This window comes from Balaenoptera borealis, assembly GCF_965194805.1.
Source record: "Balaenoptera borealis genome assembly, chromosome: 1".
In the NCBI taxonomy this organism is placed as follows: Eukaryota; Metazoa; Chordata; class Mammalia; order Artiodactyla; family Balaenopteridae; genus Balaenoptera; species Balaenoptera borealis.
Window position 1 is genome coordinate 43,384,500 of NC_138860.1, and position 14,337 is coordinate 43,398,836.

The 14,337-nt window shown below is 39.2% G+C and overlaps 1 pseudogene across 1 annotated transcript; it reads right to left on the bottom strand.

The window, feature by feature from the left end:
- Window positions 1-261: 261 nt before the first annotated feature.
- LOC309616706 (solute carrier family 52, riboflavin transporter, member 2 pseudogene) lies at window positions 262-13,587 on the bottom strand (annotated as a pseudogene). The gene is made up of 2 exons: window positions 13,552-13,587; window positions 262-13,392 (listed from the first exon to the last, which is right to left on the bottom strand). The product of its transcript is annotated as a solute carrier family 52, riboflavin transporter, member 2 pseudogene (transcript).
- Between the last annotated feature and the right edge of the window lie 750 nt (window positions 13,588-14,337).

A 14,337-nucleotide genomic window follows, 5' to 3' on the forward strand; every position in this document is an offset into this window, starting at 1 on the left:
GACTGTGAGGTGACTACAAAAATGCAAATTTCAGATCTTTAAATTAACCCATCTCATCAAGCCCAGGCTTATCTATTCTCTTTTTTCTTTATTTTGAAAGTTCAAACTCATAGGGAAGCTTTGGCACCTAAGGATTCAGCTTTCATTTTTTTTAATTAAAAAAAATTTTATTGAAATATAGTTGATTTACGATGTTGTGTTAAAGGTGTACAGCAAAGTGATTCAATTATATATATATATATATATATATATATATATATATATATATGAACTCAGGTATATATATATATAAAAGAATATACATATTCTTTCTTCACATTCTCTTGCATTATAGGTTATTACAAGATATTGAGTATATGGTAGGTCCTGTTGGTTATCTATTTTATATGTAGTGTGTAAATTTTAATCCCAAACTCCTAATTAATCCCCCTCTCTTCCCCTTTGGTAACCATAAGTTTGTGTTCTATGCCTATGAGTCTATTTCTGTTTTGTAAATAAGCTTATTTGTATCATTTTTTTAGATTCCACATATCCGTGATATGATATTTGTCTTTGTCTGACTTACTTCACTCAGTATGACAATCACTAGGTCCATCCATGTTGCTGCAAATGGCATTATTTTGTTCTTTTTTATGGCTGAGTAATATTCCATTGTATATATGTACCACATTTTCTTTATCCATTTATCCATTGATGGACATTTAGGTTACTTCCATGTCCTGGCTATTGTAAGTAGTGCTGCAATGAACATTGGTGTGCACATAACTTTTCAAATTATGGTTTTCTCTGGATATATGCCCAGGAGTAGGATTGCTGGATCATATGGTAGCTCTATTTTTAGTTTTTTAAGGAACCTCCATACTGTTCTCCATAGTGGCTGCACCAGTTTACATTCCCAACAACAGTGTAGAGGGTTCCCTTTTCTCCACACCTTCTCTAGCATTTATTGTTTGTAGACTTTTTGATGATGGCCATTCTGACCATTGTAGTTTTGATTTGCATTTCTCTAATAGTTAGTGATGTTGATCATCTTTTCATGTGCTTTTTGGCCATCTGTATGTCTTCTTTGCAGAAATGTCTATTTAGATCTTCTGTCCATTTTTTGACTGGGTTGTTTGTTTTTTTGATATTGAATTGCATGAGCAGTTTGTATATTTTGGAGATTAATCCCTTGCTGGTCACTTCATTGGCAAATATTTTCTCCCATTCTGTGGGTTGTCTTTTCATTTTATTTATGATTTCCTTTGCTGTGCAAAAGCTTTTAATTAGGTCCCATTTGTTTATTTTTGCTTTTATTTCCTTTAGTCCAGGAGGTGGATCAAAAAAGATCTTGCCGTGATTTATGTCAGAGAGTGTTCTGCCTATATTTTCCTCTAAGAGTTTTATAGTGTCTGGCCTTACATTTAGGTCTTTAATCCATTTTGAGTTTATTTTTGTGTATGGTGTTTGGGAGTGTTCTAATTTCATTCTTTTACATGTAGCTGTCCAGTTTTCACAACACCATTTATTGAAGAGACTGTCTTTTCTCCATTATATATTCTTGCCTCCTTTGTCATAGATTAGGTGACCATAGGGGCATGGGTTTATCTCTGGACTTTCTACCCTGTTCCATTGATTTATGTTTCTGTTTTTGTGCCAGTACCATACTGTCTTGATTACTGTAGCTTTGTAGTATAGTCTGAAGTCAGGGAGCCTGATTCCTTCAGCTCCATTTTTCTTTCTCCAGATTGCTTTGTCTATTTGTGGTCTTTTGTGTTTCCATACAAATTGTAAAATTTTTTGTTCTAGTTCTGTGAAAAATGCCATTGGTAATTTGATAGGGATTGCATTGAATCTGTAGATTGCCTTGGGTAGTATAGTCATATTCACAATATTGATTCTTCCTATCCAAGAACATGGTATATCTTTCCATCTGTTTGTGTCATCTTCGATTTCTTTTGTCATTGTCTTATAGTTTTTGGAGTACAGGTTTTTTGCCTCCTTAGGTAGGTTTATTCCTTGGTGTTTTATTCTTTGTGATGCAATGGTAAATGGGATTGTTTCCTTAATTTCTTCTTCTGATCTTTTGTTGTTAGTGTATACACATGCAGCAGATTTCTGTGCACTAATTTTCTATCCTGCTACTTTACCAAATTCATTGATGAGCTATAGTAGTTTTCTGGTAGCATCTTTAAATACATTTTCTATGCATAGTATCATGTCATCTGCAAAGAGTGACAGTTTTACTTCTTCTTTTCCAAGTTGGGTTCCTTTTATTTCTTTTTCTTCTCTGATTGCTGTGGCTAGCACTTCCAAAACAATGTTGAATAAAAGTGGTGCGAGCAGACATCCTTGTCTTGTTCCTGATCTTAGAGGAAATGCTTTCAGCTTTTCACATCTGAGTATGATGTTAGCTGTGGGTTTGTCATATATGACCTTTATTATGTTGAGGTAGGTTCCTGCTATGCCTACTTTCTGGAGAGTTTTTATCATAAATAGATGTTAAATTTTACCAAAAGCTTTTTCTGCACCTATTGAGATGATCATGTTTTTATTCTTCAATTTGTTAATGTGATGTATCACACTGATTGACTTGCGGACATTGAAAAGTCCTTGCATCTCTGGGATAAATCCCACTTGATCATGGTGTATAATCCTTTTAACGTATTGTTGGATTTGGTTTGCTAGTATTTTGTTGAGGATTTTTGCGTTTATGTTCATTAATGATATCGGCCTGTAATTTTTTCTTTCTTTTTTTTCTTTTTGTGGTATCTTTATATTGTTTTGGTATCAGGGTGATGGCAGCCTCATGGAATGAGTTTGGAAGTTCTCCTTCTCCTGCAATTTTTTTGGTAATAGTTTGAGAAGGATGGGTGTTAACTCTTCTCTAAATGTTTGATATAATTCTCCTGTGAAGCCATCTGGTCCTGGACTTTTGTTTCTTGGGAGTTTTTAGAACACAGATCCAATTTCAGTACTCATAGTTGGTCTGTTCATATTTTCTATTTCTTCCTGGTTCAGTCTTGGGAGATTGTATCTTTCTAAGAATATTTCTATTTCTTCTAGGTTGTCCATTTTGTTGGCATATAGTTGCTTGTAGTAGTCTCTTATGGCCCTTTGTATTTCTGTGGTGTCAGTTGTAACTTCTCCTTTTTTATTTCTAATTTTATTGATTTGGGTCCTTTCCCTTTTTTTTTCCTTGATGAGTCTGGCTAAAGGTTTATCAATTTTGATTATTTTCTCAAAGAACCAGCTTTTAGTTTCATTGATCTTTTCTATTGTTTTCTTCATCTCTAATTCATTTATTTCTGCTCTGATCTTTATGATTTCTTTCCTTCTATTACCTTTGGGTTTTGTTTGTTCTTCATTCTCTAGTTCCTTTAGGTGTAAGGTTAGGTTGTTTATTTGAGATTTTCTTATTTCCTGAGGTAAGATTGCATTGCTATAAACTTCCGTTTTAGAACTGCTTTTGCTGTGTCCCATAGGCTTTGGATCTTCATATTTTTGTTTTCATTTGTTTCTAGTTTTTTTTTTTTCATTTTTTTGATTTCTTCAGTGATCCATTGGTTGTTTAGTTAGCATATTGTTTAGCTTCCATGTGTCTGTGTTTTTTGCAGTTTTCCCTTGTAGTTGATTTCTAATCTCATAATGTTGTAGTTGGAAATGATGCTTGATATGATTTCCATTTTTTAAAATTTATCAAGGCTTGCTTTGTGGTTCAACATTTGATTTATTCTGGAGAATGGTCCATGTACACTTGAGAAGGAATGTGTATTCTGCTGCTTTCAGGTGGAATGCTCTCTAAATGTCAATTAAGTCCTTCTGGTCTAATGTGTCATTTAAGGACTGTGTTTACTTATTGATTTTCTGTTTGGATGATCTGTCCATTGATGTAAGTGGGGTGTTAAAGTCCCCCACTATTACTGTGTTAGTGTTGATTTCTTCTTTTATGTCAGTTAACATTTGCCTTATATATTGAGGTGCTCCTATGTTGGGTGCATATATATTTAAATTGTTATATCTTCTTCTTGGATGGATCCCTTGGTCATTATGTAGTTCCCTTCTTTGTCTCCTGTAACAGTCTTTGTTTTAAAGTCTATCTGTCTGATATGAGTATTGCTACTCCAACTTTCTTTTGATTTCCGTTTGCATGGAATACCTTTTTCCATCCACTCACTCTCAGTCTTATGTGTCTCTAGATCTGAAGTGGGTCACTTGTAGACAGCATATATATGGTTCTTGTTTTTGTACCCATTCAGCCAGTGTATGTCCTTTGGTTGGAGCATTTAATCCATTTCTACTTAAGGTAATTATTGATATGTATGTTCTTATTGCCATCTTGTTAATTGTTTTGGATTTGTTTTTGTAGGTTTTCCTTTCTTCTTTTGTTCTCTTCTCTTGTGATTTGTGATTTGATGACTTTCTTTAGTGTTGTGTTTGGATTCCTTTTTCTTTTTTGTGTATATATCTATTACAGGTTTTTGGTTTGCAGTTACCATGAGATTTGGATATAGCAGTGTGTGTGTGTACATATATATATGTATACACGCTGTATATATATGTGTGTGTGTGTATATATATACACACACACACACGATTGTTTTAAGTTGCTGATCTCTTAATTTCAAATGCATTTCAAATATCCTGCATTTGTACTCTCCTCCTCTCATGATTACTGGTTTAGATATCATATTTGTGTGTGGATTATTTCTTACCTTTACTGTATGTTTGCTTTACCAGTGAGCTTTCCCATGTTGTAATTCTTTTTTCTAGTTGTGGCTTTTTCTTTCTGCCTAGAGCAGTTCCTTTAGCATTTGTTGTAAAGCCTATTTAGTGATGCTGAATTCTTTTACCTTTTGCTTGTATCTAAAGCTTTTGATTTCTCTGTTGAATCTGAATAAGAGCCTTGCTGGGTAGAGTATTCTTGGTTGTAGGTTTTTCCCTTTCATCACTTTAAATATATCATGCCACTCCCTTCTGGCCTGCAGAGTTTCTGCTGAAAAATCAGCTGATAACCTTATGGGGATTCCCTGGTATGTTATTTGTTACTTTTCCCTCATTGCTTTTAATATTTTTTCTTTATCTTTAATTTTTGTCGGTTTGAGTAGTATGTGCCTCAGCATGTTCCTTCTTGGGTTAATCCTGTATGGGACTCTGAGCTTCCTGGACTTGGGTAACTGTTTTCTTTCCCATGTTATGGAAGTTTTCAGATATTATGTCTTCAAATATTTTCTCAGGCTCTTTCCTTCTCTCTTCTCTTTCTGGGACCCCTATAATGTGAATATTGGTGTGTTTGACTTTGTCCCAGTGGTCTCTAAAACTGTCCTTGTTTCTTTTCATTCCTTTTTCTTTCTTCTGTTCTGCGGCAGTGATTTCCACCACTCTGTCTTCTAGCTCACTTACCTGTTCTTCTGCCTCATTTATTCTGCAGTTGATTCCTTCTAGTGTATTTTTTCATTTCATTTATTGTATTCTTCAACTCTGCTTGGATGTTCTTTATATTTTCTAACTCTTTGTTAAAAACTTCTTGTAACTTCTCACCCCGTGCATCCATTCTTTTCACGAGTTCTTGGGTTATCTTTACGATCATTACTCTGAACTCTTTCTCAGGTCGATTGCCTATCTCCACATCACTTAGTTCTTCTTCTGGGGTTTTATATTGTTCCTTTGTCTGGAACATGTTCCCCTGATGTCTCATTTTGTCTAAATTTCTATTTGTACTTTTATGTATGTGGAAAGTTAATTATGTTTCTTGACATTGGAGAAGTGGCCCTCTGTAGGCGGTGTCCTATGTGTTCCAGCAGTACACTCCTCTTCTGTCACCCAAGGGCCAGGGACCAGCTGGTCACAGAGTAGGTTCTGACCTGTGTTTGTGGACTCGGTTACACAGGCTGTGGGATTTTAGTTTTCTTGCTCTTGGTGTCTGTCCCCTGGTGGGTGAGGCTGGCTTAGAGGCTTATGCAAGCTTCCTAGTGGGAGGGGCTGGTGCCTGCCCATTGGTGGGTGGAGCTGGATCTTGGCCCTCTTGTGGGCAGGGCTGTGTCTAGGGGTATGTCTGGAGGTACTGTGGGCTCAGGAAGTCTTTAGGCAGCCTGTCTGATGATGGGAGGGACTGTGTTCCATCTTGTTTGTTGTTTAGCCTGCTGTGTCCCAGCACTGGGGCCTACAGGCTCTTGGGTGGGCCATGTCTTGGTGCTAATGACCCAGACTTATCTATTCTTAATATGTCTCTGAAATGCAGTCAAATGCCCTTTGAAGTATAATAGAATAATGAAAAGAGATTATCAGAAAAATAAAATAAAAACACCATATCTAGTTCCCTTAAGAAAAAAAGCAAAAATATTGACAGGATAATTGATTGCAATAGTAATAAAAGGTACAAATTGTAACTGTGCACAGTTTCCCTTGTTTTCTAGATAAAGTTGTAACTTTTTAGAGCTTTCTAAACTCTAAATATTTACACTAATCAATGACATGTCAGGCTGTAAAAAGCCTAAAACTCAATGTCTTTTAATTTCTGATTTATTGTCTCCAACTAGGGCTAAAAAATTCAATACAAAGGAAATAGAAAAGCATAAATAATTTAATATTAAATTGTGATAAAAAGATACATTTATGAGACATGAGCATGTATGTTATTTTCATCTGAGCATTACCTGGGAGCAGAATTTTTATATTTTCTCTTATGGTCACATTTTTGGTTTCAATCTTCTCATCTTTCATTTCTAAAAACTACAGTGAAGAAAATATATTTTATTAAAATAATTTGAATTCCTCTAGCTTGTTCATGTTGGTTTCTTAAACAAAAACCTACATATTTATTCATCACCACAATGTGATGTATCAGAAATTTTCACTTTTAGAAGGAAATTATTTCAGACTTTATTTTCCATGGTCAAGTCTTTGTCACAAGTCTCTGTGTTTTATAACTATTGAGTTTTTAATTTCAGGGCTTGTAATTAAAAATTTTCAGTTATCTTGCTAAAGGTGATTGTAGGGCAAATTATTTAATAACCCAAATAATCATAGATAGAGCTTATGCTTAGTTTTAGACTGCATTTGTATTATTCACCTTATTTAAGGCAACATTTTCTTAACTGTTCCACTCGATTTCTTCCTGCAAGTTGGTGGAAGGAAGGAATCTAATGTTAATTAGGTTAACATTAATGTTAATCTAATTCTAATGTTAATATAAGAAGCATACCCTTATGAAATTGACCAACAGGCTGAATCCTGCACATTTTTTCCATTATTCCTTGGAAGTTTATTGAGCTACATGAAGCCAGGGTTGGAGGCTTTACTACTATATAAGCTGTTTAATTTCTCCATCTTCTCCATCCAGAATCTGCATCTTGAACTCTGCCCAGTTGTCTCATAAATGTTTGTGACTGATCACAATCAAAACTAAGTGAAAGAGTGTAAGTAGATCAGCTCATACCAATGTCACACAATGGGAAAAAAAGTGAGTATTTGTGAACTGTCGATGGATCAATGACACCAAATTTCTAAGAGAAGATTATTTTTTTGTATTGCAGTTATCACTGAGTAACAAACAATGCCAAAATTTATTAGCTTAAACAACAATTTTATTTTGTTCAAAATTTTGTAAGTTAGGATTTTGGGAAAGGCTTCACTGGGCAGTTCCTCTCTTCCCTGTGGCATCAACTGGGGTGGCTGTGGCTTGAAGACCTGTTCCCAACATGGCTTTTTCACTCACATAATTGGCTTCTCAGTGCTCCTGGATACCTCTCATTCTCCATATAGCTTCTCACACTCCAGGGCCTCTCCAAGTTACTTGGGCTTATTACATTAGTGGTGCCACAGGAGTGAAACTTCTCCAGTGGTAGCTGGCTTCCCCCAGAGCATTTTAAGAGAGAGCAAAAGCATACCAAGCGGTAAGGCTTCCAATTACTTAGCTTCAAAAGTCCCAGAGCATCATTCCTCTGCATTCTATTGGTCAATCAAGTCTCTCAATCCAGCACAGTTTCAAGGGGAGGAAGGGAATAGATTCTACTTTTCCATGGGGGAATGACATAAAAAATAGATTCCACTGTATGATGGGGGAATGGTATCAGGAGGGAAAAAATTAATGGCAGCTATCTGGAAATAAACTATCACAAAGACTATTCTTTGTATGGTACATGAATTAACTGTTGCAAGACTTTGGGGGCCATAGTCTCTCACTATATATTAAACAGTTTACATGGCTTCAGAATGGGTGAGCTCCTTGGGGGAGGGTTTCTCTGGGGGCTCAATTCCCCTTTATTTTGAAAAACACAAAAATTCCCTTTGCAAGGATGTAAATGGAAGCAAAAATATTTCAAATAAACTTAAATCACCATAGTAACTTCAGCATAATTGGTTTTTGTTCATTACACTTTCATTAATAAAATATGTTCTTGAAATTATATTATCGGGTGGTAATCATTTCATTAACAAAACATAACTACTTCTGAAGTTGACTCCTTAAACTACTTATTAAGACTATTAATGTTTGAACACAAAATTTCATCATTAACACCTGCTAAATGTCTTTGATGTTAAATACTAGGAGTTTCCCAATATTATTCTGCCTGATATCTATGTCACGAATAGTGAAAGTTGTTCTATTTTTAAGAAATCAGCGGAGGGGAAAAAAAGGGAAAAAAATTAAATACAAACAAGTATTTTCCCCTACTTTTTAAACTGTAGCATCAAGAGTTCCTGAAACATAATTACAACTTAATCTACATCTAAAAGTTCTTGACAAATTTAAACAATTTTAATTCCCCAGGAAAAGAGTATTTAATGGCTGGAAAAGATCGGAGGGCGCAGCACTGGAAGAAGTGCTGGAGCCCGGAAACAGGAAGAACTCTGAAGAGGCCAGACTTTTGGTTCAATACTTCCTGTCTTGGGCTACATGTACCATGATGAGCCTGAAGGACAGTCTCCAAATAAGCTTCTGTTGTGAAGCAGAAGGGGAAACAGGGCTCTCCCTTTACTGTTAGAAGCCAGGCCTCTGCAATGCATGTTACACATATTATCACATTTTAAAGCTGCAGTTTCCTAAGTTCGTATTATCCGCATTTCACTGGTAAGAAAACAGGCTTATTGAATTTGAGTCACTTGCCCAAGCTGGCGTGGCTAAATGTGGTCTGAGGTCTGTTGCTCTCCATTTACTCTGCTGTTTACAACATACATGAACAATCACGATTATCTCAACTCACCACCCCCATCTGTGAAGACAAACGGTTACAATGTAATTTTATAAATAGATGGGGAAACTAAGGCTCAGCCAGATTTTTACTTTTCATGCAGGAAAAAAAAAAAAAAATGTCAGAGTGACCTGCACAAAACAAAACCAGAAAACAGAGATGGCAGGACTCAAACATGTTTCTATTGCCACCTCTTTCCGCAACACTGAGGCTCACAAGAGTCGACTCCTGTTCCCTGGTTTCCGAACTCTACATTATTAAATGCTAAAATTTATTCATTCATTTGCTCATATCAACAAATATTTATTTAGTGCATAATATTTACGAGGTTAAAATATTTAAGGGAGTTGAAATATTTAAGATGCCTCTCCCTAATTCTTGTATCCAGAGAATTAAAAAGAAACTGTGCATTTCATACTTTCTTTTTTGAAATAAACAAAACCCCAAATGCTCAAGGTAGCACCTGAATTGGTTTTCATTTTATTTTTAAATTTTTATGTCAGGTCTGGGGTAAGTTGGACCAAATTTGAGGGAAAACCATTGACCTGCAGTCAGCTGAGACATGACTTAGTTAATTTTGTGGGCAAATTGCCTTTCTGACTAAGGAAAAGTCAAGGCCTGAGCATGTCTGTGGCCAGAATGATCTCTTTGTCTCCTGGAGGACATGGCCTTGCCTTTGCTAAAGCAAGCAATAAATTCAAGTCGAAAAAGAACTTTAAGGGAAAAGCTTTCTTTACACTTGTATGGAAGTTGATGTGGAAATGAGAGGTGTAATATAATATGAAGAGAAAAAAAATACTTGGGAAAAAGGCTGTCTTATTTCTCAATCTTTTCCAAGTTTTTAGATATTTCAGATATACCTTGAATTTTTACTTGTAAAACTAAGACACATATGACAATACTTAAATCTTAAGGCCCAGGTTACCATTCTTTTACAGCTCTGCTACGATTCTGAGGGGAAGTGTTTGGGGTCGGGGTGCACGTTGGGGCAGAAGGTTTAACATTAATGTTTTATTAATGTTAAATAGAACTAAGATACATCTACACAATAGAAATGGTATTTTTGGAAAAAATGACATGGAAAGTGCTCATGACATAATGAAAACTAAAACATCAGAAGACAATATTACATTACAGACTGAGACCACAGACTAGAAAAAAAAGACTGGAAAGAAAAAAAAATACTACCTGTGTTATCTCAGGGTGGGGATGTTTACTGTGATTTTAATTTTTTCCTAGTACTTCCCTGTGTTTCTAAACTTTCTGTGGGGATCATGTATTAATAGTGACTTTAATAGTCAGAAAAAAGATGCATTAGGAAAAGTAAAGTTGTCAAGTCAAGTCTTTGGGCTTGAAACACTAAATTTCCATTATGTTCAGATCTAGTTAAAATTTGACCTCACAAATCTTCTTTGTCTCACTGGTTTGTTATTCCTTTATCCCATTAATGAATTCTGTGTATTCATAGAGTATTACCCAAGAGGAGATGGAAACTGATGAGACATTTTAAGTAACAACCCCAAAGAGAGGAAAGCAAAGAAAAGGAAGAACAAATAGTAAAATCAGAGGAATAACCAGGGCAAAGATTCAGGATTCTTGCTTTCCATTTCAGCATAAATCACCAACTAGATTTTCTTGAAATTTTAATTTATTCTTTCCTCACTTTCCTCTTCCTTTTCCTAATCTTCTCTTCTCCTTCCTTTCTTATATACTTCCCTTTTCTTCTCTTTCAAACCTCTGCTTTTTTGGATAATGGTAATAATTATAGCTACCTATTATGTGTACTGCAATGTAAGTTTTTAAGGGCAGGACCTGGGTTCAAATCTAGGTCCTCCTGACTCCCTAACTCCATATCATGTTGTCTCCTATTGAGATCCAAAGGAAGAAACTAATGTTTGATTTTTTCCTGTTAAAGTGCAAATTGCAAAAATGCTTGTGATGTTTCCATGTCGTTTTGATTTGCTTTCAAACAAAAGAAAACCAAACCCAAAGTAATCATATCTTCCAGGTTTTCCAATGTCAAATGGCATTGCAATATGTGAAACAAAGATTCAGAAATAATCTTCACAATCAGAACAAATACAAGCTAGAGAAGCCAAATGCATAAGCTGTTGAAAACAAAGGACTGACCATAAGCCACAGAACATTTACCTTCATGTTTCTAAATAGCTCTCATTCATTATACACTTAGATATAATTCTCATCTTCAGCTGAATTTAAAATAGGATAAATTTCCCACTTGTTAGGCTAGCAGTGTTGAATCAAAAAGCAATTTATATTTTGTTTAAAAGATAAAGGTGCTTTAAGGCTTCCCTGTACAAATGTGGCAGAGATTCAGCATCAACAATTCCTCCCCACCATCTTGACAATGTTTGTTTCTTCAGTAAATTGCAAACAAATTAGCAACTTTTCTTGTTATGTTAGTATTTTGGCAATGATGACTGTCATTCACTGTGGATCTAATCTTTTGAAAGTCTTTCCATCAAGATTTCTGGAGAAAATAAATTGTGTTAGTTATTACAAAGCTTAATTAGAACTATTTTTGTCTAATAAGTGCTCTTTAAAAATAACTTACGAACGTGAAATTCACATAACATAAAAAGAATCATTTTAAAGTGCACAATTTGGTGGCATTTAGCACAATCACAATGTTGTGAAACCACCACCTCTAACTAGTTCCAAAACATTCCCACCACTCCAGAGTAAAACCCCTATCCATTAAACAGTTTCTCCCCATTCCTTCCTCTCCCCAGCCTCTGTCAGCCACCATTGTGTTCTATCTCTGGATTTAACTCTTCTGGATATTTCATATAAATGGAATCATACAATATGTGACCCTTTGTGTCTGATTTCTTTCACTCAGTGTTACGTATTCAAGGTTCATCCACACTATAGCATGTATCATATTTCATTCCTTTTTGTTTTCAGCTTTACTGAGGTATAATGGACAAATAAAACTGTAATATATTTAAAGGGTACAACGTGTTGATTTCATATCCATATACATCGTGAAAGAATTCCCACAATCAAGTTAACATGTCCATCACCTCCATCACGTTATATATTTATCTTTTTTGTGTGTGCTTGTGAGAACACTTAAGATCTACTCTCTTAGCAAATTTCAAAATATACAGTACAGTCTAATCAACTATAGTCACCATGCTATACATTAGACCCACAGAACTTATTCACTTTATAACAAAGTTTGTACTCTTTACCGGTCTCTTCTCATTTCCCTCACCACCCCCCAACACCTGGCAACCACCATTCTACTCTGCTTCTTTTGATTTTTTTTTTGAATAAAAATGCTTTACTGTACAAATCCCACACAGATCCCAGGCCCGGGGCCAAGTCCACATCCCCAGCTTGGCTTTGGCTTCGAGCCTGCTCTGTGGTCCCCAGATTCTCCTGTGGAGCGCGCAGGCGTCCTACAGCATGCTGTGTGTGGGGTGGGCCTCTCTGTGCTGTGGGCACTCAGGCACTGTGGCAGCCCCAATCTGAAGACAGGTGGGGTGGAGCAAAGTCCCCTCCTGCCCAGGTTTAGAAGGCACATTGGGCCACATGGTTCTTCCTGCTGGGGAACGCGTGGTAGATGGTGAGAGGGAATATGACAACAGCGCTGAAAAGGGAGCCCACCTGGATGGCCAGGCCTGCGGCCAGCAGTGACAACTCCCCCCTTCCCCATCCCCCCCGTGCAGCAGGGAGCTGGCAGCCGCCTTCACGTATGAGAACATACCCAGACACAGAATCTACAACACCACCACGAGGACCACCCCTGCAGAGGTGCCCACCAGGGGTGGGCAGGGGCTCAGGGTTGCCAGCACCATCAGGCAGGCCCCGAAGAGCATGCCCAGCAGAGAGAGACTGCCCAGCCTTGCCAGGGACCTGCATAGAACGCCCATGGTCAGGAAGCAGGTGAGGCGGCACTGCCCAGCGCCACGGCCAAGTGGTAGGCCAGGTGTCCGTAGGGCGAGCAGAACCAGCTCTGCACAACAGGCAACCCATCGTTGGTCAGAGCGTTGGTGGTGGCCAGCAGGCCCAGCAGACAGGCACCACCGATGGGCTGCAGGGTCTGGGCTGGGGGTGATGCCTGCCACCTGGCTGGGTGGCTCCTTCAGGGCCAGGCCTCTTCCTCCACTCCTGGGGCTCCCATTTGCAGGCCAGGCCCTGGGCCCCTTGTGGGTACAGCTGGTGGTGACAGCAACAGCAGCAGGAGACCCTAGAAGGCGGCAGCAGGATGGGGGCCCGCTCGCCCTTGCCTGGGGCCGGCTGCTGCCACAGAGTCACCACCAGCAGCCCACCTAGGGTGTCCAGCGCCACAAGCACAGAGAGGTAGGAGGGGAGACTCCAACCCTCGGGGAGGTCTTTTACCACCCACAGGCAGCTCCCCCCGGATCCTGTGACGGCAGTCCATGAGCCGTGCCAAAGAGGGCTGCCAGCAGGTGGGCCAGCACCGGGGGCCCAGTGGGGATGCCGCCATTCAGCCCAAGGCTGGGACATCCAGGACAGGGCCAAGGTCACAGCCAGCTCCTCTGTCCTCACCTAGGGCCAAAGAAGATGCTTCAGGCTCTTCTGGGGACAGAAGACCCCGTCAAGCATCACCACATGGCGAGGCCGTCAGGCAGGGGAGCAGGAAGGCGCCACAGCCCCAGGGGAGGACGATGAAAGAGGGAGGTGGCCTTCGGGTCCGAGCTCCCGACACCACCACCACACTCACCCTCACATCACAGAACAAAGACTCCGGGACAGGATCCGCTCTCAAGCGCCACGCAGAGCTCCGCGGTTTCTGTGAGACCCGGGACCGCCGGGCCGACTGGGGCCTGGGGGCGTCGCCGCGGCGGGCCCCGCCCCTCGCTGCGTAAGGCGCCGGCGCAGAGCGGTCCAGGGCAGCAGCCCGCCCACCCGCCTGCCCGGGTTCCTGCTCCCTGTCAGGCGCCCGCGCTCCCTGACCCGGCGGCAGGCCTGCCCGCCGAGCTTCGAGGGCGCTGCCTCTCGCCCAGGGTCGCGGCTCCGTCCCAGAACCGGTGGGGCCGGAAAGCGCAGCCAAGCCGGTGTGAGGACTCCCAACTAGCCGTCCTGGACTCAGGGAAGCCCTGGGCCGGCGCGCCCCTGGCATTGCCCAGCGCCCATGTGAGTTTGCGATATATATATATTTTTTGTTTGT